At 51.6% G+C, this 23,760-nt stretch overlaps 28 non-coding genes across 28 annotated transcripts; 11 read left to right on the top strand and 17 right to left on the bottom strand.

Moving 5' to 3' along the window:
- Positions 1 to 35: 35 nt before the first annotated feature.
- TRNAL-AAG (transfer RNA leucine (anticodon AAG)) lies at positions 36 to 117 on the bottom strand. Its single transcript has one exon. It is a non-coding gene; the product is annotated as a tRNA-Leu (tRNA).
- A 541-nt stretch (positions 118 to 658) lies between these two features.
- Positions 659 to 730, top strand: TRNAD-GUC (transfer RNA aspartic acid (anticodon GUC)). Its single transcript has one exon. It is a non-coding gene; the product is annotated as a tRNA-Asp (tRNA).
- Positions 731 to 1,504: 774 nt separating this feature from the next.
- TRNAL-AAG (transfer RNA leucine (anticodon AAG)) lies at positions 1,505 to 1,586 on the bottom strand. Its single transcript has one exon. It is a non-coding gene; the product is annotated as a tRNA-Leu (tRNA).
- Positions 1,587 to 2,127: 541 nt separating this feature from the next.
- On the top strand, positions 2,128 to 2,199 carry TRNAD-GUC (transfer RNA aspartic acid (anticodon GUC)). The gene has a single exon. It is a non-coding gene; the product is annotated as a tRNA-Asp (tRNA).
- A 774-nt stretch (positions 2,200 to 2,973) lies between these two features.
- TRNAL-AAG (transfer RNA leucine (anticodon AAG)) lies at positions 2,974 to 3,055 on the bottom strand. Its single transcript has one exon. It is a non-coding gene; the product is annotated as a tRNA-Leu (tRNA).
- A 1,373-nt stretch (positions 3,056 to 4,428) lies between these two features.
- Positions 4,429 to 4,510, bottom strand: TRNAL-AAG (transfer RNA leucine (anticodon AAG)). The gene has a single exon. It is a non-coding gene; the product is annotated as a tRNA-Leu (tRNA).
- Positions 4,511 to 5,051: 541 nt separating this feature from the next.
- On the top strand, positions 5,052 to 5,123 carry TRNAD-GUC (transfer RNA aspartic acid (anticodon GUC)). Its single transcript has one exon. It is a non-coding gene; the product is annotated as a tRNA-Asp (tRNA).
- Positions 5,124 to 5,897: 774 nt separating this feature from the next.
- TRNAL-AAG (transfer RNA leucine (anticodon AAG)) lies at positions 5,898 to 5,979 on the bottom strand. The gene has a single exon. It is a non-coding gene; the product is annotated as a tRNA-Leu (tRNA).
- Positions 5,980 to 6,520: 541 nt separating this feature from the next.
- TRNAD-GUC (transfer RNA aspartic acid (anticodon GUC)) lies at positions 6,521 to 6,592 on the top strand. The gene has a single exon. It is a non-coding gene; the product is annotated as a tRNA-Asp (tRNA).
- A 774-nt stretch (positions 6,593 to 7,366) lies between these two features.
- On the bottom strand, positions 7,367 to 7,448 carry TRNAL-AAG (transfer RNA leucine (anticodon AAG)). Its single transcript has one exon. It is a non-coding gene; the product is annotated as a tRNA-Leu (tRNA).
- Positions 7,449 to 7,989: 541 nt separating this feature from the next.
- TRNAD-GUC (transfer RNA aspartic acid (anticodon GUC)) lies at positions 7,990 to 8,061 on the top strand. The gene has a single exon. It is a non-coding gene; the product is annotated as a tRNA-Asp (tRNA).
- A 774-nt stretch (positions 8,062 to 8,835) lies between these two features.
- On the bottom strand, positions 8,836 to 8,917 carry TRNAL-AAG (transfer RNA leucine (anticodon AAG)). The gene has a single exon. It is a non-coding gene; the product is annotated as a tRNA-Leu (tRNA).
- A 1,371-nt stretch (positions 8,918 to 10,288) lies between these two features.
- Positions 10,289 to 10,370, bottom strand: TRNAL-AAG (transfer RNA leucine (anticodon AAG)). Its single transcript has one exon. It is a non-coding gene; the product is annotated as a tRNA-Leu (tRNA).
- A 1,387-nt stretch (positions 10,371 to 11,757) lies between these two features.
- TRNAL-AAG (transfer RNA leucine (anticodon AAG)) lies at positions 11,758 to 11,839 on the bottom strand. The gene has a single exon. It is a non-coding gene; the product is annotated as a tRNA-Leu (tRNA).
- A 541-nt stretch (positions 11,840 to 12,380) lies between these two features.
- On the top strand, positions 12,381 to 12,452 carry TRNAD-GUC (transfer RNA aspartic acid (anticodon GUC)). The gene has a single exon. It is a non-coding gene; the product is annotated as a tRNA-Asp (tRNA).
- A 774-nt stretch (positions 12,453 to 13,226) lies between these two features.
- TRNAL-AAG (transfer RNA leucine (anticodon AAG)) lies at positions 13,227 to 13,308 on the bottom strand. The gene has a single exon. It is a non-coding gene; the product is annotated as a tRNA-Leu (tRNA).
- A 541-nt stretch (positions 13,309 to 13,849) lies between these two features.
- TRNAD-GUC (transfer RNA aspartic acid (anticodon GUC)) lies at positions 13,850 to 13,921 on the top strand. The gene has a single exon. It is a non-coding gene; the product is annotated as a tRNA-Asp (tRNA).
- Positions 13,922 to 14,695: 774 nt separating this feature from the next.
- On the bottom strand, positions 14,696 to 14,777 carry TRNAL-AAG (transfer RNA leucine (anticodon AAG)). The gene has a single exon. It is a non-coding gene; the product is annotated as a tRNA-Leu (tRNA).
- A 541-nt stretch (positions 14,778 to 15,318) lies between these two features.
- On the top strand, positions 15,319 to 15,390 carry TRNAD-GUC (transfer RNA aspartic acid (anticodon GUC)). Its single transcript has one exon. It is a non-coding gene; the product is annotated as a tRNA-Asp (tRNA).
- Positions 15,391 to 16,164: 774 nt separating this feature from the next.
- On the bottom strand, positions 16,165 to 16,246 carry TRNAL-AAG (transfer RNA leucine (anticodon AAG)). Its single transcript has one exon. It is a non-coding gene; the product is annotated as a tRNA-Leu (tRNA).
- A 1,373-nt stretch (positions 16,247 to 17,619) lies between these two features.
- TRNAL-AAG (transfer RNA leucine (anticodon AAG)) lies at positions 17,620 to 17,701 on the bottom strand. The gene has a single exon. It is a non-coding gene; the product is annotated as a tRNA-Leu (tRNA).
- A 541-nt stretch (positions 17,702 to 18,242) lies between these two features.
- Positions 18,243 to 18,314, top strand: TRNAD-GUC (transfer RNA aspartic acid (anticodon GUC)). Its single transcript has one exon. It is a non-coding gene; the product is annotated as a tRNA-Asp (tRNA).
- A 774-nt stretch (positions 18,315 to 19,088) lies between these two features.
- Positions 19,089 to 19,170, bottom strand: TRNAL-AAG (transfer RNA leucine (anticodon AAG)). The gene has a single exon. It is a non-coding gene; the product is annotated as a tRNA-Leu (tRNA).
- Positions 19,171 to 19,711: 541 nt separating this feature from the next.
- On the top strand, positions 19,712 to 19,783 carry TRNAD-GUC (transfer RNA aspartic acid (anticodon GUC)). Its single transcript has one exon. It is a non-coding gene; the product is annotated as a tRNA-Asp (tRNA).
- Positions 19,784 to 20,557: 774 nt separating this feature from the next.
- TRNAL-AAG (transfer RNA leucine (anticodon AAG)) lies at positions 20,558 to 20,639 on the bottom strand. The gene has a single exon. It is a non-coding gene; the product is annotated as a tRNA-Leu (tRNA).
- A 541-nt stretch (positions 20,640 to 21,180) lies between these two features.
- Positions 21,181 to 21,252, top strand: TRNAD-GUC (transfer RNA aspartic acid (anticodon GUC)). The gene has a single exon. It is a non-coding gene; the product is annotated as a tRNA-Asp (tRNA).
- A 774-nt stretch (positions 21,253 to 22,026) lies between these two features.
- On the bottom strand, positions 22,027 to 22,108 carry TRNAL-AAG (transfer RNA leucine (anticodon AAG)). The gene has a single exon. It is a non-coding gene; the product is annotated as a tRNA-Leu (tRNA).
- Positions 22,109 to 23,479: 1,371 nt separating this feature from the next.
- On the bottom strand, positions 23,480 to 23,561 carry TRNAL-AAG (transfer RNA leucine (anticodon AAG)). The gene has a single exon. It is a non-coding gene; the product is annotated as a tRNA-Leu (tRNA).
- Positions 23,562 to 23,760: the final 199 nt, after the last annotated feature.

Raw genomic sequence — 23,760 nt, 5'->3', positions numbered from 1 at the left:
TTACGTTCTTCTTTAAAATGCAAGGCCAGGAAAAGTGGCAGCGGTGGGATTTGAACCCACGCCTCCGAAGAGACTGGAGCCTTAATCCAGCGCCTTAGACCGCTCGGCCACGCTACCTCCCTGCTAGTCGCCGAAAGCGGAACTTGACCCGTTGCCCGGCCCGCTTTAGTGCTTTGCCTTTTCTCCTTGGAAAGTCTGGAGACAGGCAGTGGAAGGGCAGGCAAACTGTCAGGTGCGCAGAGGAGGGGAGACCATGAGGCAAGGTGGGAGATGGGGGCAAGAAGTGAGAAAAAAACTAATCGCAAGCTAGGGCAGGATTCGGAAAGTGAAGCCGAAAAGGGGCTTAGCATGCAGCCCAGGGGTTTCTTTGACTGTCCTAAGCCCACAGGGACTTTGCCGTCCTCAGCTCATGAGACTTGAGATGGGTAGCTTGATTTGCTGAGGAAATGCGGGATGACAGATTCAACTCTGGAGTCAAACATAGCCCGGAACTATCGCCTTAAACTGAGTTTTAAGCCTGGTGCCGATAAAAAGAAAGAAATTAGCCTTAGATCGGGCAAGCCGTTTGACGGGGGAAAATGAGACCCCCCTAGGCCAGCTAGGTGGTCGCTGGATGCTGTGCAGACATCAGCAGCTGTTCATTTCATGCCCTCACGTCTCCTCGTTAGTATAGTGGTCAGTATCCCCGCCTGTCACGCGGGAGACCGGGGTTCAATTCCCCGACGGGGAGGTTAAACCGTTTCTGGATTTTTTTTAGTTCTTGACAAATATTCTTGAAGATTAGGCTGAGTCAAGTAGGGAATGGGTGCCAAGAACTGACTCTTTAAGAAAAAAGCACCGGCAACGCTAGTCATCGTACAATATTTGTGCACAATTGCTTACATTAGGCGGCCGGTCCACTTTATTGAGTCCCCCTCAGCACCATTTAGTGCTCCTGTTGTCTGCGAAGTCCAAATTGTAACCCTGAATCAGTTCCTCTTCTGACCCTTTGTATCATGTTACATGACGAGTAATGATCACCTGTTAGCTTTATCCCTAATTATAACTCTCACTCTTTCCCTGCATCTAACCCTAGCTCTAATCCCATCATTAACCTCGGTCCGGGCACACGCGTGAACCCCTACTCTCATCTCAGCCTCTCCTGGTGATACATCACACCTGGGATCGTTTGCTCCCTGTGGGCTGTGGGAAATTTGCTACCAGCACGCCCTGGAAGTGGGGCTCATTCCGCTGCAACGGGAGGTCTTCCCAGGACGCGTCACAGCTCAACGCAAGAGCTCCTGGGTTTCGAAGGCTCTTGCAGCAAGCCTTCACAAAGCAGCAGGGAGCGCCGTTCCAGATGGGAAACTTGAGACTGGATGTCCAGAAAAGCAAGACGTCAGAAGCGAAACCTTTTTCCTGCAGGGTGTGGCATACCATCCGCTTGCTCATTGCGACAGAGGTGGCACTAATGAAGGAAGAGGTCAACGTTACGTTCTTCTTTAAAATGCAAGGCCAGGAAAAGTGGCAGCGGTGGGATTTGAACCCACGCCTCCGAAGAGACTGGAGCCTTAATCCAGCGCCTTAGACCGCTCGGCCACGCTACCTCCCTGCTAGTCGCCGAAAGCGGAACTTGACCCGTTGCCCGGCCCGCTTTAGTGCTTTGCCTTTTCTCCTTGGAAAGTCTGGAGACAGGCAGTGGAAGGGCAGGCAAACTGTCAGGTGCGCAGAGGAGGGGAGACCATGAGGCAAGGTGGGAGATGGGGGCAAGAAGTGAGAAAAAAACTAATCGCAAGCTAGGGCAGGATTCGGAAAGTGAAGCCGAAAAGGGGCTTAGCATGCAGCCCAGGGGTTTCTTTGACTGTCCTAAGCCCACAGGGACTTTGCCGTCCTCAGCTCATGAGACTTGAGATGGGTAGCTTGATTTGCTGAGGAAATGCGGGATGACAGATTCAACTCTGGAGTCAAACATAGCCCGGAACTATCGCCTTAAACTGAGTTTTAAGCCTGGTGCCGATAAAAAGAAAGAAATTAGCCTTAGATCGGGCAAGCCGTTTGACGGGGGAAAATGAGACCCCCCTAGGCCAGCTAGGTGGTCGCTGGATGCTGTGCAGACATCAGCAGCTGTTCATTTCATGCCCTCACGTCTCCTCGTTAGTATAGTGGTCAGTATCCCCGCCTGTCACGCGGGAGACCGGGGTTCAATTCCCCGACGGGGAGGTTAAACCGTTTCTGGATTTTTTTTAGTTCTTGACAAATATTCTTGAAGATTAGGCTGAGTCAAGTAGGGAATGGGTGCCAAGAACTGACTCTTTAAGAAAAAAGTACCGGCAACGCTAGTCATCGTACAATATTTGTGCACAATTGCTTACATTAGGCGGCCGGTCCACTTTATTGAGTCCCCCTCAGCACCATTTAGTGCTCCTGTTGTCTGCGAAGTCCAAATTGTAACCCTGAATCAGTTCCTCTTCTGACCCTTTGTATCATGTTACATGACGAGTAATGATCACCTGTTAGCTTTATCCCTAATTATAACTCTCACTCTTTCCCTGCATCTAACCCTAGCTCTAATCCCATCATTAACCTCGGTCCGGGCACACGCGTGAACCCCTACTCTCATCTCAGCCTCTCCTGGTGATACATCACACCTGGGATCGTTTGCTCCCTGTGGGCTGTGGGGAATTTGCTACCAGCACGCCCTGGAAGTGGGGCTCATTCCGCTGCAACGGGAGGTCTTCCCAGGACGCGTCACAGCTCAACGCAAGAGCTCCTGGGTTTCGAAGGCTCTTGCAGCAAGCCTTCACAAAGCAGCAGGGAGCGCCGTTCCAGATGGGAAACTTGAGACTGGATGTCCAGAAAAGCAAGACGTCAGAAGCGAAACCTTTTTCCTGCAGGGTGTGGCATACCATCCGCTTGCTCATTGTGACAGAGGTGGCACTAATGAAGGAAGAGGTCAACGTTACGTTCTTCTTTAAAATGCAAGGCCAGGAAAAGTGGCAGCGGTGGGATTTGAACCCACGCCTCCGAAGAGACTGGAGCCTTAATCCAGCGCCTTAGACCGCTCGGCCACGCTACCTCCCTGCTAGTCGCCGAAAGCGGAACTTGACCCGTTGCCCGGCCCGCTTTAGTGCTTTGCCTTTTCTCCTTGGAAAGTCTGGAGACAGGCAGTGGAAGGGCAGGCAAACTGTCAGGTGCGCAGAGGAGGGGAGACCATGAGGCAAGGTGGGAGATGGGGGCAAGAAGTGAGAAAAAAACTAATCGCAAGCTAGGGCAGGATTCGGAAAGTGAAGCCGAAAAGGGGCTTAGCATGCAGCCCAGGGGTTTCTTTGACTGTCCTAAGCCCACAGGGACTTTGCCGTCCTCAGCTCATGAGACTTGAGATGGGTAGCTTGATTTGCTGAGGAAATGCGGGATGACAGATTCAACTCTGGAGTCAAACATAGCCCGGAACTATCGCCTTAAACTGAGTTTTAAGCCTGGTGCCGATAAAAAGAAAGAAATTAGCCTTAGATCGGGCAAGCCGTTTGACGGGGGAAAATGAGACCCCCCTAGGCCAGCTAGGTGGTCGCTGGATGCTGTGCAGACATCAGCAGCTGTTCATTTCATGCCCTCACGTCTCCTCGTTAGTATAGTGGTCAGTAGCGGGAGACCGGGGTTCAATTCCCCGACGGGGAGGTTAAACCGTTTCTGGATTTTTTTTAGTTCTTGACAAATATTCTTGAAGATTAGGCTGAGTCAAGTAGGGAATGGGTGCCAAGAACTGACTCTTTAAGAAAAAAGCACCGGCAACGCTAGTCATCGTACAATATTTGTGCACAATTGCTTACATTAGGCGGCCGGTCCACTTTATTGAGTCCCCCTCAGCACCATTTAGTGCTCCTGTTGTCTGCGAAGTCCAAATTGTAACCCTGAATCAGTTCCTCTTCTGACCCTTTGTATCATGTTACATGACGAGTAATGATCACCTGTTAGCTTTATCCCTAATTATAACTCTCACTCTTTCCCTGCATCTAACCCTAGCTCTAATCCCATCATTAACCTCGGTCCGGGCACACGCGTGAACCCCTACTCTCATCTCAGCCTCTCCTGGTGATACATCACACCTGGGATCGTTTGCTCCCTGTGGGCTGTGGGAAATTTGCTACCAGCACGCCCTGGAAGTGGGGCTCATTCCGCTGCAACGGGAGGTCTTCCCAGGACGCGTCACAGCTCAACGCAAGAGCTCCTGGGTTTCGAAGGCTCTTGCAGCAAGCCTTCACAAAGCAGCAGGGAGCGCCGTTCCAGATGGGAAACTTGAGACTGGATGTCCAGAAAAGCAAGACGTCAGAAGCGAAACCTTTTTCCTGCAGGGTGTGGCATACCATCCGCTTGCTCATTGCGACAGAGGTGGCACTAATGAAGGAAGAGGTCAACGTTACGTTCTTCTTTAAAATGCAAGGCCAGGAAAAGTGGCAGCGGTGGGATTTGAACCCACGCCTCCGAAGAGACTGGAGCCTTAATCCAGCGCCTTAGACCGCTCGGCCACGCTACCTCCCTGCTAGTCGCCGAAAGCGGAACTTGACCCGTTGCCCGGCCCGCTTTAGTGCTTTGCCTTTTCTCCTTGGAAAGTCTGGAGACAGGCAGTGGAAGGGCAGGCAAACTGTCAGGTGCGCAGAGGAGGGGAGACCATGAGGCAAGGTGGGAGATGGGGGCAAGAAGTGAGAAAAAAACTAATCGCAAGCTAGGGCAGGATTCGGAAAGTGAAGCCGAAAAGGGGCTTAGCATGCAGCCCAGGGGTTTCTTTGACTGTCCTAAGCCCACAGGGACTTTGCCGTCCTCAGCTCATGAGACTTGAGATGGGTAGCTTGATTTGCTGAGGAAATGCGGGATGACAGATTCAACTCTGGAGTCAAACATAGCCCGGAACTATCGCCTTAAACTGAGTTTTAAGCCTGGTGCCGATAAAAAGAAAGAAATTAGCCTTAGATCGGGCAAGCCGTTTGACGGGGGAAAATGAGACCCCCCTAGGCCAGCTAGGTGGTCGCTGGATGCTGTGCAGACATCAGCAGCTGTTCATTTCATGCCCTCACGTCTCCTCGTTAGTATAGTGGTCAGTATCCCCGCCTGTCACGCGGGAGACCGGGGTTCAATTCCCCGACGGGGAGGTTAAACCGTTTCTGGATTTTTTTTAGTTCTTGACAAATATTCTTGAAGATTAGGCTGAGTCAAGTAGGGAATGGGTGCCAAGAACTGACTCTTTAAGAAAAAAGCACCGGCAACGCTAGTCATCGTACAATATTTGTGCACAATTGCTTACATTAGGCGGCCGGTCCACTTTATTGAGTCCCCCTCAGCACCATTTAGTGCTCCTGTTGTCTGCGAAGTCCAAATTGTAACCCTGAATCAGTTCCTCTTCTGACCCTTTGTATCATGTTACATGACGAGTAATGATCACCTGTTAGCTTTATCCCTAATTATAACTCTCACTCTTTCCCTGCATCTAACCCTAGCTCTAATCCCATCATTAACCTCGGTCCGGGCACACGCGTGAACCCCTACTCTCATCTCAGCCTCTCCTGGTGATACATCACACCTGGGATCGTTTGCTCCCTGTGGGCTGTGGGAAATTTGCTACCAGCACGCCCTGGAAGTGGGGCTCATTCCGCTGCAACGGGAGGTCTTCCCAGGACGCGTCACAGCTCAACGCAAGAGCTCCTGGGTTTCGAAGGCTCTTGCAGCAAGCCTTCACAAAGCAGCAGGGAGCGCCGTTCCAGATGGGAAACTTGAGACTGGATGTCCAGAAAAGCAAGACGTCAGAAGCGAAACCTTTTTCCTGCAGGGTGTGGCATACCATCCGCTTGCTCATTGCGACAGAGGTGGCACTAATGAAGGAAGAGGTCAACGTTACGTTCTTCTTTAAAATGCAAGGCCAGGAAAAGTGGCAGCGGTGGGATTTGAACCCACGCCTCCGAAGAGACTGGAGCCTTAATCCAGCGCCTTAGACCGCTCGGCCACGCTACCTCCCTGCTAGTCGCCGAAAGCGGAACTTGACCCGTTGCCCGGCCCGCTTTAGTGCTTTGCCTTTTCTCCTTGGAAAGTCTGGAGACAGGCAGTGGAAGGGCAGGCAAACTGTCAGGTGCGCAGAGGAGGGGAGACCATGAGGCAAGGTGGGAGATGGGGGCAAGAAGTGAGAAAAAAACTAATCGCAAGCTAGGGCAGGATTCGGAAAGTGAAGCCGAAAAGGGGCTTAGCATGCAGCCCAGGGGTTTCTTTGACTGTCCTAAGCCCACAGGGACTTTGCCGTCCTCAGCTCATGAGACTTGAGATGGGTAGCTTGATTTGCTGAGGAAATGCGGGATGACAGATTCAACTCTGGAGTCAAACATAGCCCGGAACTATCGCCTTAAACTGAGTTTTAAGCCTGGTGCCGATAAAAAGAAAGAAATTAGCCTTAGATCGGGCAAGCCGTTTGACGGGGGAAAATGAGACCCCCCTAGGCCAGCTAGGTGGTCGCTGGATGCTGTGCAGACATCAGCAGCTGTTCATTTCATGCCCTCACGTCTCCTCGTTAGTATAGTGGTCAGTATCCCCGCCTGTCACGCGGGAGACCGGGGTTCAATTCCCCGACGGGGAGGTTAAACCGTTTCTGGATTTTTTTTAGTTCTTGACAAATATTCTTGAAGATTAGGCTGAGTCAAGTAGGGAATGGGTGCCAAGAACTGACTCTTTAAGAAAAAAGCACCGGCAACGCTAGTCATCGTACAATATTTGTGCACAATTGCTTACATTAGGCGGCCGGTCCACTTTATTGAGTCCCCCTCAGCACCATTTAGTGCTCCTGTTGTCTGCGAAGTCCAAATTGTAACCCTGAATCAGTTCCTCTTCTGACCCTTTGTATCATGTTACATGACGAGTAATGATCACCTGTTAGCTTTATCCCTAATTATAACTCTCACTCTTTCCCTGCATCTAACCCTAGCTCTAATCCCATCATTAACCTCGGTCCGGGCACACGCGTGAACCCCTACTCTCATCTCAGCCTCTCCTGGTGATACATCACACCTGGGATCGTTTGCTCCCTGTGGGCTGTGGGAAATTTGCTACCAGCACGCCCTGGAAGTGGGGCTCATTCCGCTGCAACGGGAGGTCTTCCCAGGACGCGTCACAGCTCAACGCAAGAGCTCCTGGGTTTCGAAGGCTCTTGCAGCAAGCCTTCACAAAGCAGCAGGGAGCGCCGTTCCAGATGGGAAACTTGAGACTGGATGTCCAGAAAAGCAAGACGTCAGAAGCGAAACCTTTTTCCTGCAGGGTGTGGCATACCATCCGCTTGCTCATTGCGACAGAGGTGGCACTAATGAAGGAAGAGGTCAACGTTACGTTCTTCTTTAAAATGCAAGGCCAGGAAAAGTGGCAGCGGTGGGATTTGAACCCACGCCTCCGAAGAGACTGGAGCCTTAATCCAGCGCCTTAGACCGCTCGGCCACGCTACCTCCCTGCTAGTCGCCGAAAGCGGAACTTGACCCGTTGCCCGGCCCGCTTTAGTGCTTTGCCTTTTCTCCTTGGAAAGTCTGGAGACAGGCAGTGGAAGGGCAGGCAAACTGTCAGGTGCGCAGAGGAGGGGAGACCATGAGGCAAGGTGGGAGATGGGGGCAAGAAGTGAGAAAAAAACTAATCGCAAGCTAGGGCAGGATTCGGAAAGTGAAGCCGAAAAGGGGCTTAGCATGCAGCCCAGGGGTTTCTTTGACTGTCCTAAGCCCACAGGGACTTTGCCGTCCTCAGCTCATGAGACTTGAGATGGGTAGCTTGATTTGCTGAGGAAATGCGGGATGACAGATTCAACTCTGGAGTCAAACATAGCCCGGAACTATCGCCTTAAACTGAGTTTTAAGCCTGGTGCCGATAAAAAGAAAGAAATTAGCCTTAGATCGGGCAAGCCGTTTGACGGGGGAAAATGAGACCCCCCTAGGCCAGCTAGGTGGTCGCTGGATGCTGTGCAGACATCAGCAGCTGTTCATTTCATGCCCTCACGTCTCCTCGTTAGTATAGTGGTCAGTATCCCCGCCTGTCACGCGGGAGACCGGGGTTCAATTCCCCGACGGGGAGGTTAAACCGTTTCTGGATTTTTTTTAGTTCTTGACAAATATTCTTGAAGATTAGGCTGAGTCAAGTAGGGAATGGGTGCCAAGAACTGACTCTTTAAGAAAAAAGCACCGGCAACGCTAGTCATCGTACAATATTTGTGCACAATTGCTTACATTAGGCGGCCGGTCCACTTTATTGAGTCCCCCTCAGCACCATTTAGTGCTCCTGTTGTCTGCGAAGTCCAAATTGTAACCCTGAATCAGTTCCTCTTCTGACCCTTTGTATCATGTTACATGACGAGTAATGATCACCTGTTAGCTTTATCCCTAATTATAACTCTCACTCTTTCCCTGCATCTAACCCTAGCTCTAATCCCATCATTAACCTCGGTCCGGGCACACGCGTGAACCCCTACTCTCATCTCAGCCTCTCCTGGTGATACATCACACCTGGGATCGTTTGCTCCCTGTGGGCTGTGGGAAATTTGCTACCAGCACGCCCTGGAAGTGGGGCTCATTCCGCTGCAACGGGAGGTCTTCCCAGGACGCGTCACAGCTCAACGCAAGAGCTCCTGGGTTTCGAAGGCTCTTGCAGCAAGCCTTCACAAAGCAGCAGGGAGCGCCGTTCCAGATGGGACACTTGAGACTGGATGTCCAGAAAAGCAAGACGTCAGAAGCGAAACCTTTTTCCTGCAGGGTGTGGCATACCATCCGCTTGCTCATTGCGACAGAGGTGGCACTAATGAAGGAAGAGGTCAACGTTACGTTCTTCTTTAAAATGCAAGGCCAGGAAAAGTGGCAGCGGTGGGATTTGAACCCACGCCTCCGAAGAGACTGGAGCCTTAATCCAGCGCCTTAGACCGCTCGGCCACGCTACCTCCCTGCTAGTCGCCGAAAGCGGAACTTGACCCGTTGCCCGGCCCGCTTTAGTGCTTTGCCTTTTCTCCTTGGAAAGTCTGGAGACAGGCAGTGGAAGGGCAGGCAAACTGTCAGGTGCGCAGAGGAGGGGAGACCATGAGGCAAGGTGGGAGATGGGGGCAAGAAGTGAGAAAAAAACTAATCGCAAGCTAGGGCAGGATTCGGAAAGTGAAGCCGAAAAGGGGCTTAGCATGCAGCCCAGGGGTTTCTTTGACTGTCCTAAGCCCACAGGGACTTTGCCGTCCTCAGCTCATGAGACTTGAGATGGGTAGCTTGATTTGCTGAGGAAATGCGGGATGACAGATTCAACTCTGGAGTCAAACATAGCCCGGAACTATCGCCTTAAACTGAGTTTTAAGCCTGGTGCCGATAAAAAGAAAGAAATTAGCCTTAGATCGGGCAAGCCGTTTGACGGGGGAAAATGAGACCCCCCTAGGCCAGCTAGGTGGTCGCTGGATGCTGTGCAGACATCAGCAGCTGTTCATTTCATGCCCTCACGTCTCCTCGTTAGTATAGTGGTCAGTATCCCCGCCGGGGTTCAATTCCCCGACGGGGAGGTTAAACCGTTTCTGGATTTTTTTTAGTTCTTGACAAATATTCTTGAAGATTAGGCTGAGTCAAGTAGGGAATGGGTGCCAAGAACTGACTCTTTAAGAAAAAAGCACCGGCAACGCTAGTCATCGTACAATATTTGTGCACAATTGCTTACATTAGGCGGCCGGTCCACTTTATTGAGTCCCCCTCAGCACCATTTAGTGCTCCTGTTGTCTGCGAAGTCCAAATTGTAACCCTGAATCAGTTCCTCTTCTGACCCTTTGTATCATGTTACATGACGAGTAATGATCACCTGTTAGCTTTATCCCTAATTATAACTCTCACTCTTTCCCTGCATCTAACCCTAGCTCTAATCCCATCATTAACCTCGGTCCGGGCACACGCGTGAACCCCTACTCTCATCTCAGCCTCTCCTGGTGATACATCACACCTGGGATCGTTTGCTCCCTGTGGGCTGTGGGAAATTTGCTACCAGCACGCCCTGGAAGTGGGGCTCATTCCGCTGCAACGGGAGGTCTTCCCAGGACGCGTCACAGCTCAACGCAAGAGCTCCTGGGTTTCGAAGGCTCTTGCAGCAAGCCTTCACAAAGCAGCAGGGAGCGCCGTTCCAGATGGGAAACTTGAGACTGGATGTCCAGAAAAGCAAGACGTCAGAAGCGAAACCTTTTTCCTGCAGGGTGTGGCATACCATCCGCTTGCTCATTGCGACAGAGGTGGCACTAATGAAGGAAGAGGTCAACGTTACGTTCTTCTTTAAAATGCAAGGCCAGGAAAAGTGGCAGCGGTGGGATTTGAACCCACGCCTCCGAAGAGACTGGAGCCTTAATCCAGCGCCTTAGACCGCTCGGCCACGCTACCTCCCTGCTAGTCGCCGAAAGCGGAACTTGACCCGTTGCCCGGCCCGCTTTAGTGCTTTGCCTTTTCTCCTTGGAAAGTCTGGAGACAGGCAGTGGAAGGGCAGGCAAACTGTCAGGTGCGCAGAGGAGGGGAGACCATGAGGCAAGGTGGGAGATGGGGGCAAGAAGTGAGAAAAAAACTAATCGCAAGCTAGGGCAGGATTCGGAAAGTGAAGCCGAAAAGGGGCTTAGCATGCAGCCCAGGGGTTTCTTTGACTGTCCTAAGCCCACAGGGACTTTGCCGTCCTCAGCTCATGAGACTTGAGATGGGTAGCTTGATTTGCTGAGGAAATGCGGGATGACAGATTCAACTCTGGAGTCAAACATAGCCCGGAACTATCGCCTTAAACTGAGTTTTAAGCCTGGTGCCGATAAAAAGAAAGAAATTAGCCTTAGATCGGGCAAGCCGTTTGACGGGGGAAAATGAGACCCCCCTAGGCCAGCTAGGTGGTCGCTGGATGCTGTGCAGACATCAGCAGCTGTTCATTTCATGCCCTCACGTCTCCTCGTTAGTATAGTGGTCAGTATCCCCGCCTGTCACGCGGGAGACCGGGGTTCAATTCACCGACGGGGAGGTTAAACCGTTTCTGGATTTTTTTTAGTTCTTGACAAATATTCTTGAAGATTAGGCTGAGTCAAGTAGGGAATGGGTGCCAAGAACTGACTCTTTAAGAAAAAAGCACCGGCAACGCTAGTCATCGTACAATATTTGTGCACAATTGCTTACATTAGGCGGCCGGTCCACTTTATTGAGTCCCCCTCAGCACCATTTAGTGCTCCTGTTGTCTGCGAAGTCCAAATTGTAACCCTGAATCAGTTCCTCTTCTGACCCTTTGTATCATGTTACATGACGAGTAATGATCACCTGTTAGCTTTATCCCTAATTATAACTCTCACTCTTTCCCTGCATCTAACCCTAGCTCTAATCCCATCATTAACCTCGGTCCGGGCACACGCGTGAACCCCTACTCTCATCTCAGCCTCTCCTGGTGATACATCACACCTGGGATCGTTTGCTCCCTGTGGGCTGTGGGAAATTTGCTACCAGCACGCCCTGGAAGTGGGGCTCATTCCGCTGCAACGGGAGGTCTTCCCAGGACGCGTCACAGCTCAACGCAAGAGCTCCTGGGTTTCGAAGGCTCTTGCAGCAAGCCTTCACAAAGCAGCAGGGAGCGCCGTTCCAGATGGGAAACTTGAGACTGGATGTCCAGAAAAGCAAGACGTCAGAAGCGAAACCTTTTTCCTGCAGGGTGTGGCATACCATCCGCTTGCTCATTGCGACAGAGGTGGCACTAATGAAGGAAGAGGTCAACGTTACGTTCTTCTTTAAAATGCAAGGCCAGGAAAAGTGGCAGCGGTGGGATTTGAACCCACGCCTCCGAAGAGACTGGAGCCTTAATCCAGCGCCTTAGACCGCTCGGCCACGCTACCTCCCTGCTAGTCGCCGAAAGCGGAACTTGACCCGTTGCCCGGCCCGCTTTAGTGCTTTGCCTTTTCTCCTTGGAAAGTCTGGAGACAGGCAGTGGAAGGGCAGGCAAACTGTCAGGTGCGCAGAGGAGGGGAGACCATGAGGCAAGGTGGGAGATGGGGGCAAGAAGTGAGAAAAAAACTAATCGCAAGCTAGGGCAGGATTCGGAAAGTGAAGCCGAAAAGGGGCTTAGCATGCAGCCCAGGGGTTTCTTTGACTGTCCTAAGCCCACAGGGACTTTGCCGTCCTCAGCTCATGAGACTTGAGATGGGTAGCTTGATTTGCTGAGGAAATGCGGGATGACAGATTCAACTCTGGAGTCAAACATAGCCCGGAACTATCGCCTTAAACTGAGTTTTAAGCCTGGTGCCGATAAAAAGAAAGAAATTAGCCTTAGATCGGGCAAGCCGTTTGACGGGGGAAAATGAGACCCCCCTAGGCCAGCTAGGTGGTCGCTGGATGCTGTGCAGACATCAGCAGCTGTTCATTTCATGCCCTCACGTCTCCTCGTTAGTATAGTGGTCAGTATCCCCGCCTGTCACGCGGGAGACCGGGGTTCAATTCCCCGACGGGGAGGTTAAACCGTTTCTGGATTTTTTTTAGTTCTTGACAAATATTCTTGAAGATTAGGCTGAGTCAAGTAGGGAATGGGTGCCAAGAACTGACTCTTTAAGAAAAAAGCACCGGCAACGCTAGTCATCGTACAATATTTGTGCACAATTGCTTACATTAGGCGGCCGGTCCACTTTATTGAGTCCCCCTCAGCACCATTTAGTGCTCCTGTTGTCTGCGAAGTCCAAATTGTAACCCTGAATCAGTTCCTCTTCTGACCCTTTGTATCATGTTACATGACGAGTAATGATCACCTGTTAGCTTTATCCCTAATTATAACTCTCACTCTTTCCCTGCATCTAACCCTAGCTCTAATCCCATCATTAACCTCGGTCCGGGCACACGCGTGAACCCCTACTCTCATCTCAGCCTCTCCTGGTGATACATCACACCTGGGATCGTTTGCTCCCTGTGGGCTGTGGGAAATTTGCTACCAGCACGCCCTGGAAGTGGGGCTCATTCCGCTGCAACGGGAGGTCTTCCCAGGACGCGTCACAGCTCAACGCAAGAGCTCCTGGGTTTCGAAGGCTCTTGCAGCAAGCCTTCACAAAGCAGCAGGGAGCGCCGTTCCAGATGGGAAACTTGAGACTGGATGTCCAGAAAAGCAAGACGTCAGAAGCGAAACCTTTTTCCTGCAGGGTGTGGCATACCATCCGCTTGCTCATTGCGACAGAGGTGGCACTAATGAAGGAAGAGGTCAACGTTACGTTCTTCTTTAAAATGCAAGGCCAGGAAAAGTGGCAGCGGTGGGATTTGAACCCACGCCTCCGAAGAGACTGGAGCCTTAATCCAGCGCCTTAGACCGCTCGGCCACGCTACCTCCCTGCTAGTCGCCGAAAGCGGAACTTGACCCGTTGCCCGGCCCGCTTTAGTGCTTTGCCTTTTCTCCTTGGAAAGTCTGGAGACAGGCAGTGGAAGGGCAGGCAAACTGTCAGGTGCGCAGAGGAGGGGAGACCATGAGGCAAGGTGGGAGATGGGGGCAAGAAGTGAGAAAAAAACTAATCGCAAGCTAGGGCAGGATTCGGAAAGTGAAGCCGAAAAGGGGCTTAGCATGCAGCCCAGGGGTTTCTTTGACTGTCCTAAGCCCACAGGGACTTTGCCGTCCTCAGCTCATGAGACTTGAGATGGGTAGCTTGATTTGCTGAGGAAATGCGGGATGACAGATTCAACTCTGGAGTCAAACATAGCCCGGAACTATCGCCTTAAACTGAGTTTTAAGCCTGGTGCCGATAAAAAGAAAGAAATTAGCCTTAGATCGGGCAAGCCGTTTGACGGGGGAAAATGAGACCCCCCTAGGCCAGCTAGGTGGTCGCTGGATGCTGTGCAGACATCAGCAGCTGTTCATTTCATGCCCTCACGTCTCCTCGTTAGTATAGTGGTCAGTATCCCCGCCTGTCACGCGGGAGACCGGGGTTCAATTCCCCGACGGGGAGGTTAAACCGTTTCTGGATTTTTTTTAGTTCTTGACAAATATTCTTGAAGATTAGGCTGAGTCAAGTAGGGAATGGGTGCCAAGAACTGACTCTTTAAGAAAAAAGCACCGGCAACGCTAGTCATCGTACAATATTTGTGCACAATTGCTTACATTAGGCGGCCGGTCCACTTTATTGAGTCCCCCTCAGCACCATTTAGTGCTCCTGTTGTCTGCGAAGTCCAAATTGTAACCCTGAATCAGTTCCTCTTCTGACCCTTTGTATCATGTTACATGACGAGTAATGATCACCTGTTAGCTTTATCCCTAATTATAACTCTCACTCTTTCCCTGCATCTAACCCTAGCTCTAATCCCATCATTAACCTCGGTCCGGGCACACGCGTGAACCCCTACTCTCATCTCAGCCTCTCCTGGTGATACATCACACCTGGGATCGTTTGCTCCCTGTGGGCTGTGGGAAATTTGCTACCAGCACGCCCTGGAAGTGGGGCTCATTCCGCTGCAACGGGAGGTCTTCCCAGGACGCGTCACAGCTCAACGCAAGAGCTCCTGGGTTTCGAAGGCTCTTGCAGCAAGCCTTCACAAAGCAGCAGGGAGCGCCGTTCCAGATGGGAAACTTGAGACTGGATGTCCAGAAAAGCAAGACGTCAGAAGCGAAACCTTTTTCCTGCAGGGTGTGGCATACCATCCGCTTGCTCATTGCGACAGAGGTGGCACTAATGAAGGAAGAGGTCAACGTTACGTTCTTCTTTAAAATGCAAGGCCAGGAAAAGTGGCAGCGGTGGGATTTGAACCCACGCCTCCGAAGAGACTGGAGCCTTAATCCAGCGCCTTAGACCGCTCGGCCACGCTACCTCCCTGCTAGTCGCCGAAAGCGGAACTTGACCCGTTGCCCGGCCCGCTTTAGTGCTTTGCCTTTTCTCCTTGGAAAGTCTGGAGACAGGCAGTGGAAGGGCAGGCAAACTGTCAGGTGCGCAGAGGAGGGGAGACCATGAGGCAAGGTGGGAGATGGGGGCAAGAAGTGAGAAAAAAACTAATCGCAAGCTAGGGCAGGATTCGGAAAGTGAAGCCGAAAAGGGGCTTAGCATGCAGCCCAGGGGTTTCTTTGACTGTCCTAAGCCCACAGGGACTTTGCCGTCCTCAGCTCATGAGACTTGAGATGGGTAGCTTGATTTGCTGAGGAAATGCGGGATGACAGATTCAACTCTGGAGTCAAACATAGCCCGGAACTATCGCCTTAAACTGAGTTTTAAGCCTGGTGCCGATAAAAAGAAAGAAATTAGCCTTAGATCGGGCAAGCCGTTTGACGGGGGAAAATGAGACCCCCCTAGGCCAGCTAGGTGGTCGCTGGATGCTGTGCAGACATCAGCAGCTGTTCATTTCATGCCCTCACGTCTCCTCGTTAGTATAGTGGTCAGTATCCCCGCCTGTCACGCGGGAGACCGGGGTTCAATTCCCCGACGGGGAGGTTAAACCGTTTCTGGATTTTTTTTAGTTCTTGACAAATATTCTTGAAGATTAGGCTGAGTCAAGTAGGGAATGGGTGCCAAGAACTGACTCTTTAAGAAAAAAGTACCGGCAACGCTAGTCATCGTACAATATTTGTGCACAATTGCTTACATTAGGCGGCCGGTCCACTTTATTGAGTCCCCCTCAGCACCATTTAGTGCTCCTGTTGTCTGCGAAGTCCAAATTGTAACCCTGAATCAGTTCCTCTTCTGACCCTTTGTATCATGTTACATGACGAGTAATGATCACCTGTTAGCTTTATCCCTAATTATAACTCTCACTCTTTCCCTGCATCTAACCCTAGCTCTAATCCCATCATTAACCTCGGTCCGGGCACACGCGTGAACCCCTACTCTCATCTCAGCCTCTCCTGGTGATACATCACACCTGGGATCGTTTGCTCCCTGTGGGCTGTGGGGAATTTGCTACCAGCACGCCCTGGAAGTGGGGCTCATTCCGCTGCAACGGGAGGTCTTCCCAGGACGCGTCACAGCTCAACGCAAGAGCTCCTGGGTTTCGAAGGCTCTTGCAGCAAGCCTTCACAAAGCAGCAGGGAGCGCCGTTCCAGATGGGAAACTTGAGACTGGATGTCCAGAAAAGCAAGACGTCAGAAGCGAAACCTTTTTCCTGCAGGGTGTGGCATACCATCCGCTTGCTCATTGCGACAGAGGTGGCACTAATGAAGGAAGAGGTCAACGTTACGTTCTTCTTTAAAATGCAAGGCCAGGAAAAGTGGCAGCGGTGGGATTTGAACCCACGCCTCCGAAGAGACTGGAGCCTTAATCCAGCGCCTTAGACCGCTCGGCCACGCTACCTCCCTGCTAGTCGCCGAAAGCGGAACTTGACCCGTTGCCCGGCCCGCTTTAGTGCTTTGCCTTTTCTCCTTGGAAAGTCTGGAGACAGGCAGTGGAAGGGCAGGCAAACTGTCAGGTGCGCAGAGGAGGGGAGACCATGAGGCAAGGTGGGAGATGGGGGCAAGAAGTGAGAAAAAAACTAATCGCAAGCTAGGGCAGGATTCGGAAAGTGAAGCCGAAAAGGGGCTTAGCATGCAGCCCAGGGGTTTCTTTGACTGTCCTAAGCCCACAGGGACTTTGCCGTCCTCAGCTCATGAGACTTGAGATGGGTAGCTTGATTTGCTGAGGAAATGCGGGATGACAGATTCAACTCTGGAGTCAAACATAGCCCGGAACTATCGCCTTAAACTGAGTTTTAAGCCTGGTGCCGATAAAAAGAAAGAAATTAGCCTTAGATCGGGCAAGCCGTTTGACGGGGGAAAATGAGACCCCCCTAGGCCAGCTAGGTGGTCGCTGGATGCTGTGCAGACATCAGCAGCTGTTCATTTCATGCCCTCACGTCTCCTCGTTAGTATAGTGGTCAGTAGCGGGAGACCGGGGTTCAATTCCCCGACGGGGAGGTTAAACCGTTTCTGGATTTTTTTTAGTTCTTGACAAATATTCTTGAAGATTAGGCTGAGTCAAGTAGGGAATGGGTGCCAAGAACTGACTCTTTAAGAAAAAAGCACCGGCAACGCTAGTCATCGTACAATATTTGTGCACAATTGCTTACATTAGGCGGCCGGTCCACTTTATTGAGTCCCCCTCAGCACCATTTAGTGCTCCTGTTGTCTGCGAAGTCCAAATTGTAACCCTGAATCAGTTCCTCTTCTGACCCTTTGTATCATGTTACATGACGAGTAATGATCACCTGTTAGCTTTATCCCTAATTATAACTCTCACTCTTTCCCTGCATCTAACCCTAGCTCTAATCCCATCATTAACCTCGGTCCGGGCACACGCGTGAACCCCTACTCTCATCTCAGCCTCTCCTGGTGATACATCACACCTGGGATCGTTTGCTCCCTGTGGGCTGTGGGAAATTTGCTACCAGCACGCCCTGGAAGTGGGGCTCATTCCGCTGCAACGGGAGGTCTTCCCAGGACGCGTCACAGCTCAACGCAAGAGCTCCTGGGTTTCGAAGGCTCTTGCAGCAAGCCTTCACAAAGCAGCAGGGAGCGCCGTTCCAGATGGGAAACTTGAGACTGGATGTCCAGAAAAGCAAGACGTCAGAAGCGAAACCTTTTTCCTGCAGGGTGTGGCATACCATCCGCTTGCTCATTGCGACAGAGGTGGCACTAATGAAGGAAGAGGTCAACGTTACGTTCTTCTTTAAAATGCAAGGCCAGGAAAAGTGGCAGCGGTGGGATTTGAACCCACGCCTCCGAAGAGACTGGAGCCTTAATCCAGCGCCTTAGACCGCTCGGCCACGCTACCTCCCTGCTAGTCGCCGAAAGCGGAACTTGACCCGTTGCCCGGCCCGCTTTAGTGCTTTGCCTTTTCTCCTTGGAAAGTCTGGAGACAGGCAGTGGAAGGGCAGGCAAACTGTCAGGTGCGCAGAGGAGGGGAGACCATGAGGCAAGGTGGGAGATGGGGGCAAGAAGTGAGAAAAAAACTAATCGCAAGCTAGGGCAGGATTCGGAAAGTGAAGCCGAAAAGGGGCTTAGCATGCAGCCCAGGGGTTTCTTTGACTGTCCTAAGCCCACAGGGACTTTGCCGTCCTCAGCTCATGAGACTTGAGATGGGTAGCTTGATTTGCTGAGGAAATGCGGGATGACAGATTCAACTCTGGAGTCAAACATAGCCCGGAACTATCGCCTTAAACTGAGTTTTAAGCCTGGTGCCGATAAAAAGAAAGAAATTAGCCTTAGATCGGGCAAGCCGTTTGACGGGGGAAAATGAGACCCCCCTAGGCCAGCTAGGTGGTCGCTGGATGCTGTGCAGACATCAGCAGCTGTTCATTTCATGCCCTCACGTCTCCTCGTTAGTATAGTGGTCAGTATCCCCGCCTGTCACGCGGGAGACCGGGGTTCAATTCCCCGACGGGGAGGTTAAACCGTTTCTGGATTTTTTTTAGTTCTTGACAAATATTCTTGAAGATTAGGCTGAGTCAAGTAGGGAATGGGTGCCAAGAACTGACTCTTTAAGAAAAAAGCACCGGCAACGCTAGTCATCGTACAATATTTGTGCACAATTGCTTACATTAGGCGGCCGGTCCACTTTATTGAGTCCCCCTCAGCACCATTTAGTGCTCCTGTTGTCTGCGAAGTCCAAATTGTAACCCTGAATCAGTTCCTCTTCTGACCCTTTGTATCATGTTACATGACGAGTAATGATCACCTGTTAGCTTTATCCCTAATTATAACTCTCACTCTTTCCCTGCATCTAACCCTAGCTCTAATCCCATCATTAACCTCGGTCCGGGCACACGCGTGAACCCCTACTCTCATCTCAGCCTCTCCTGGTGATACATCACACCTGGGATCGTTTGCTCCCTGTGGGCTGTGGGAAATTTGCTACCAGCACGCCCTGGAAGTGGGGCTCATTCCGCTGCAACGGGAGGTCTTCCCAGGACGCGTCACAGCTCAACGCAAGAGCTCCTGGGTTTCGAAGGCTCTTGCAGCAAGCCTTCACAAAGCAGCAGGGAGCGCCGTTCCAGATGGGAAACTTGAGACTGGATGTCCAGAAAAGCAAGACGTCAGAAGCGAAACCTTTTTCCTGCAGGGTGTGGCATACCATCCGCTTGCTCATTGCGACAGAGGTGGCACTAATGAAGGAAGAGGTCAACGTTACGTTCTTCTTTAAAATGCAAGGCCAGGAAAAGTGGCAGCGGTGGGATTTGAACCCACGCCTCCGAAGAGACTGGAGCCTTAATCCAGCGCCTTAGACCGCTCGGCCACGCTACCTCCCTGCTAGTCGCCGAAAGCGGAACTTGACCCGTTGCCCGGCCCGCTTTAGTGCTTTGCCTTTTCTCCTTGGAAAGTCTGGAGACAGGCAGTGGAAGGGCAGGCAAACTGTCAGGTGCGCAGAGGAGGGGAGACCATGAGGCAAGGTGGGAGATGGGGGCAAGAAGTGAGAAAAAAACTAATCGCAAGCTAGGGCAGGATTCGGAAAGTGAAGCCGAAAAGGGGCTTAGCATGCAGCCCAGGGGTTTCTTTGACTGTCCTAAGCCCACAGGGACTTTGCCGTCCTCAGCTCATGAGACTTGAGATGGGTAGCTTGATTTGCTGAGGAAATGCGGGATGACAGATTCAACTCTGGAGTCAAACATAGCCCGGAACTATCGCCTTAAACTGAGTTTTAAGCCTGGTGCCGATAAAAAGAAAGAAATTAGCCTTAGATCGGGCAAGCCGTTTGACGGGGGAAAATGAGACCCCCCTAGGCCAGCTAGGTGGTCGCTGGATGCTGTGCAGACATCAGCAGCTGTTCATTTCATGCCCTCACGTCTCCTCGTTAGTATAGTGGTCAGTATCCCCGCCTGTCACGCGGGAGACCGGGGTTCAATTCCCCGACGGGGAGGTTAAACCGTTTCTGGATTTTTTTTAGTTCTTGACAAATATTCTTGAAGATTAGGCTGAGTCAAGTAGGGAATGGGTGCCAAGAACTGACTCTTTAAGAAAAAAGCACCGGCAACGCTAGTCATCGTACAATATTTGTGCACAATTGCTTACATTAGGCGGCCGGTCCACTTTATTGAGTCCCCCTCAGCACCATTTAGTGCTCCTGTTGTCTGCGAAGTCCAAATTGTAACCCTGAATCAGTTCCTCTTCTGACCCTTTGTATCATGTTACATGACGAGTAATGATCACCTGTTAGCTTTATCCCTAATTATAACTCTCACTCTTTCCCTGCATCTAACCCTAGCTCTAATCCCATCATTAACCTCGGTCCGGGCACACGCGTGAACCCCTACTCTCATCTCAGCCTCTCCTGGTGATACATCACACCTGGGATCGTTTGCTCCCTGTGGGCTGTGGGAAATTTGCTACCAGCACGCCCTGGAAGTGGGGCTCATTCCGCTGCAACGGGAGGTCTTCCCAGGACGCGTCACAGCTCAACGCAAGAGCTCCTGGGTTTCGAAGGCTCTTGCAGCAAGCCTTCACAAAGCAGCAGGGAGCGCCGTTCCAGATGGGAAACTTGAGACTGGATGTCCAGAAAAGCAAGACGTCAGAAGCGAAACCTTTTTCCTGCAGGGTGTGGCATACCATCCGCTTGCTCATTGCGACAGAGGTGGCACTAATGAAGGAAGAGGTCAACGTTACGTTCTTCTTTAAAATGCAAGGCCAGGAAAAGTGGCAGCGGTGGGATTTGAACCCACGCCTCCGAAGAGACTGGAGCCTTAATCCAGCGCCTTAGACCGCTCGGCCACGCTACCTCCCTGCTAGTCGCCGAAAGCGGAACTTGACCCGTTGCCCGGCCCGCTTTAGTGCTTTGCCTTTTCTCCTTGGAAAGTCTGGAGACAGGCAGTGGAAGGGCAGGCAAACTGTCAGGTGCGCAGAGGAGGGGAGACCATGAGGCAAGGTGGGAGATGGGGGCAAGAAGTGAGAAAAAAACTAATCGCAAGCTAGGGCAGGATTCGGAAAGTGAAGCCGAAAAGGGGCTTAGCATGCAGCCCAGGGGTTTCTTTGACTGTCCTAAGCCCACAGGGACTTTGCCGTCCTCAGCTCATGAGACTTGAGATGGGTAGCTTGATTTGCTGAGGAAATGCGGGATGACAGATTCAACTCTGGAGTCAAACATAGCCCGGAACTATCGCCTTAAACTGAGTTTTAAGCCTGGTGCCGATAAAAAGAAAGAAATTAGCCTTAGATCGGGCAAGCCGTTTGACGGGGGAAAATGAGACCCCCCTAGGCCAGCTAGGTGGTCGCTGGATGCTGTGCAGACATCAGCAGCTGTTCATTTCATGCCCTCACGTCTCCTCGTTAGTATAGTGGTCAGTATCCCCGCCTGTCACGCGGGAGACCGGGGTTCAATTCCCCGACGGGGAGGTTAAACCGTTTCTGGATTTTTTTTAGTTCTTGACAAATATTCTTGAAGATTAGGCTGAGTCAAGTAGGGAATGGGTGCCAAGAACTGACTCTTTAAGAAAAAAGCACCGGCAACGCTAGTCATCGTACAATATTTGTGCACAATTGCTTACATTAGGCGGCCGGTCCACTTTATTGAGTCCCCCTCAGCACCATTTAGTGCTCCTGTTGTCTGCGAAGTCCAAATTGTAACCCTGAATCAGTTCCTCTTCTGACCCTTTGTATCATGTTACATGACGAGTAATGATCACCTGTTAGCTTTATCCCTAATTATAACTCTCACTCTTTCCCTGCATCTAACCCTAGCTCTAATCCCATCATTAACCTCGGTCCGGGCACACGCGTGAACCCCTACTCTCATCTCAGCCTCTCCTGGTGATACATCACACCTGGGATCGTTTGCTCCCTGTGGGCTGTGGGAAATTTGCTACCAGCACGCCCTGGAAGTGGGGCTCATTCCGCTGCAACGGGAGGTCTTCCCAGGACGCGTCACAGCTCAACGCAAGAGCTCCTGGGTTTCGAAGGCTCTTGCAGCAAGCCTTCACAAAGCAGCAGGGAGCGCCGTTCCAGATGGGACACTTGAGACTGGATGTCCAGAAAAGCAAGACGTCAGAAGCGAAACCTTTTTCCTGCAGGGTGTGGCATACCATCCGCTTGCTCATTGCGACAGAGGTGGCACTAATGAAGGAAGAGGTCAACGTTACGTTCTTCTTTAAAATGCAAGGCCAGGAAAAGTGGCAGCGGTGGGATTTGAACCCACGCCTCCGAAGAGACTGGAGCCTTAATCCAGCGCCTTAGACCGCTCGGCCACGCTACCTCCCTGCTAGTCGCCGAAAGCGGAACTTGACCCGTTGCCCGGCCCGCTTTAGTGCTTTGCCTTTTCTCCTTGGAAAGTCTGGAGACAGGCAGTGGAAGGGCAGGCAAACTGTCAGGTGCGCAGAGGAGGGGAGACCATGAGGCAAGGTGGGAGATGGGGGCAAGAAGTGAGAAAAAAACTAATCGCAAGCTAGGGCAGGATTCGGAAAGTGAAGCCGAAAAGGGGCTTAGCATGCAGCCCAGGGGTTTCTTTGACTGTCCTAAGCCCACAGGGACTTTGCCGTCCTCAGCTCATGAGACTTGAGATGGGTAGCTTGATTTGCTGAGGAAATGCGGGATGACAGATTCAACTCTGGAGTCAAACATAGCCCGGAACTATCGCCTTAAACTGAGTTTTAAGCCTGGTGCCGATAAAAAGAAAGAAATTAGCCTTAGATCGGGCAAGCCGTTTGACGGGGGAAAATGAGACCCCCCTAGGCCAGCTAGGTGGTCGCTGGATGCTGTGCAGACATCAGCAGCTGTTCATTTCATGCCCTCACGTCTCCTCGTTAGTATAGTGGTCAGTATCCCCGCCGGGGTTCAATTCCCCGACGGGGAGGTTAAACCGTTTCTGGATTTTTTTTAGTTCTTGACAAATATTCTTGAAGATTAGGCTGAGTCAAGTAGGGAATGGGTGCCAAGAACTGACTCTTTAAGAAAAAAGCACCGGCAACGCTAGTCATCGTACAATATTTGTGCACAATTGCTTACATTAGGCGGCCGGTCCACTTTATTGAGTCCCCCTCAGCACCATTTAGTGCTCCTGTTGTCTGCGAAGTCCAAATTGTAACCCTGAATCAGTTCCTCTTCTGACCCTTTGTATCATGTTACATGACGAGTAATGATCACCTGTTAGCTTTATCCCTAATTATAACTCTCACTCTTTCCCTGCATCTAACCCTAGCTCTAATCCCATCATTAACCTCGGTCCGGGCACACGCGTGAACCCCTACTCTCATCTCAGCCTCTCCTGGTGATACATCACACCTGGGATCGTTTGCTCCCTGTGGGCTGTGGGAAATTTGCTACCAGCACGCCCTGGAAGTGGGGCTCATTCCGCTGCAACGGGAGGTCTTCCCAGGACGCGTCACAGCTCAACGCAAGAGCTCCTGGGTTTCGAAGGCTCTTGCAGCAAGCCTTCACAAAGCAGCAGGGAGCGCCGTTCCAGATGGGAAACTTGAGACTGGATGTCCAGAAAAGCAAGACGTCAGAAGCGAAACCTTTTTCCTGCAGGGTGTGGCATACCATCCGCTTGCTCATTGCGACAGAGGTGGCACTAATGAAGGAAGAGGTCAACGTTACGTTCTTCTTTAAAATGCAAGGCCAGGAAAAGTGGCAGCGGTGGGATTTGAACCCACGCCTCCGAAGAGACTGGAGCCTTAATCCAGCGCCTTAGACCGCTCGGCCACGCTACCTCCCTGCTAGTCGCCGAAAGCGGAACTTGACCCGTTGCCCGGCCCGCTTTAGTGCTTTGCCTTTTCTCCTTGGAAAGTCTGGAGACAGGCAGTGGAAGGGCAGGCAAACTGTCAGGTGCGCAGAGGAGGGGAGACCATGAGGCAAGGTGGGAGATGGGGGCAAGAAGTGAGAAAAAAACTAATCGCAAGCTAGGGCAGG

The sequence above is a fragment of the Ambystoma mexicanum genome, unplaced genomic scaffold (genome assembly GCF_040938575.1).
Source record: "Ambystoma mexicanum isolate Mex_15411 unplaced genomic scaffold, UKY_AmexF1_1 Mex_scaf20, whole genome shotgun sequence".
In the NCBI taxonomy this organism is placed as follows: domain Eukaryota; kingdom Metazoa; phylum Chordata; class Amphibia; order Caudata; family Ambystomatidae; genus Ambystoma; species Ambystoma mexicanum.
This window is presented reverse-complemented; position numbering and strand designations above follow the sequence as displayed.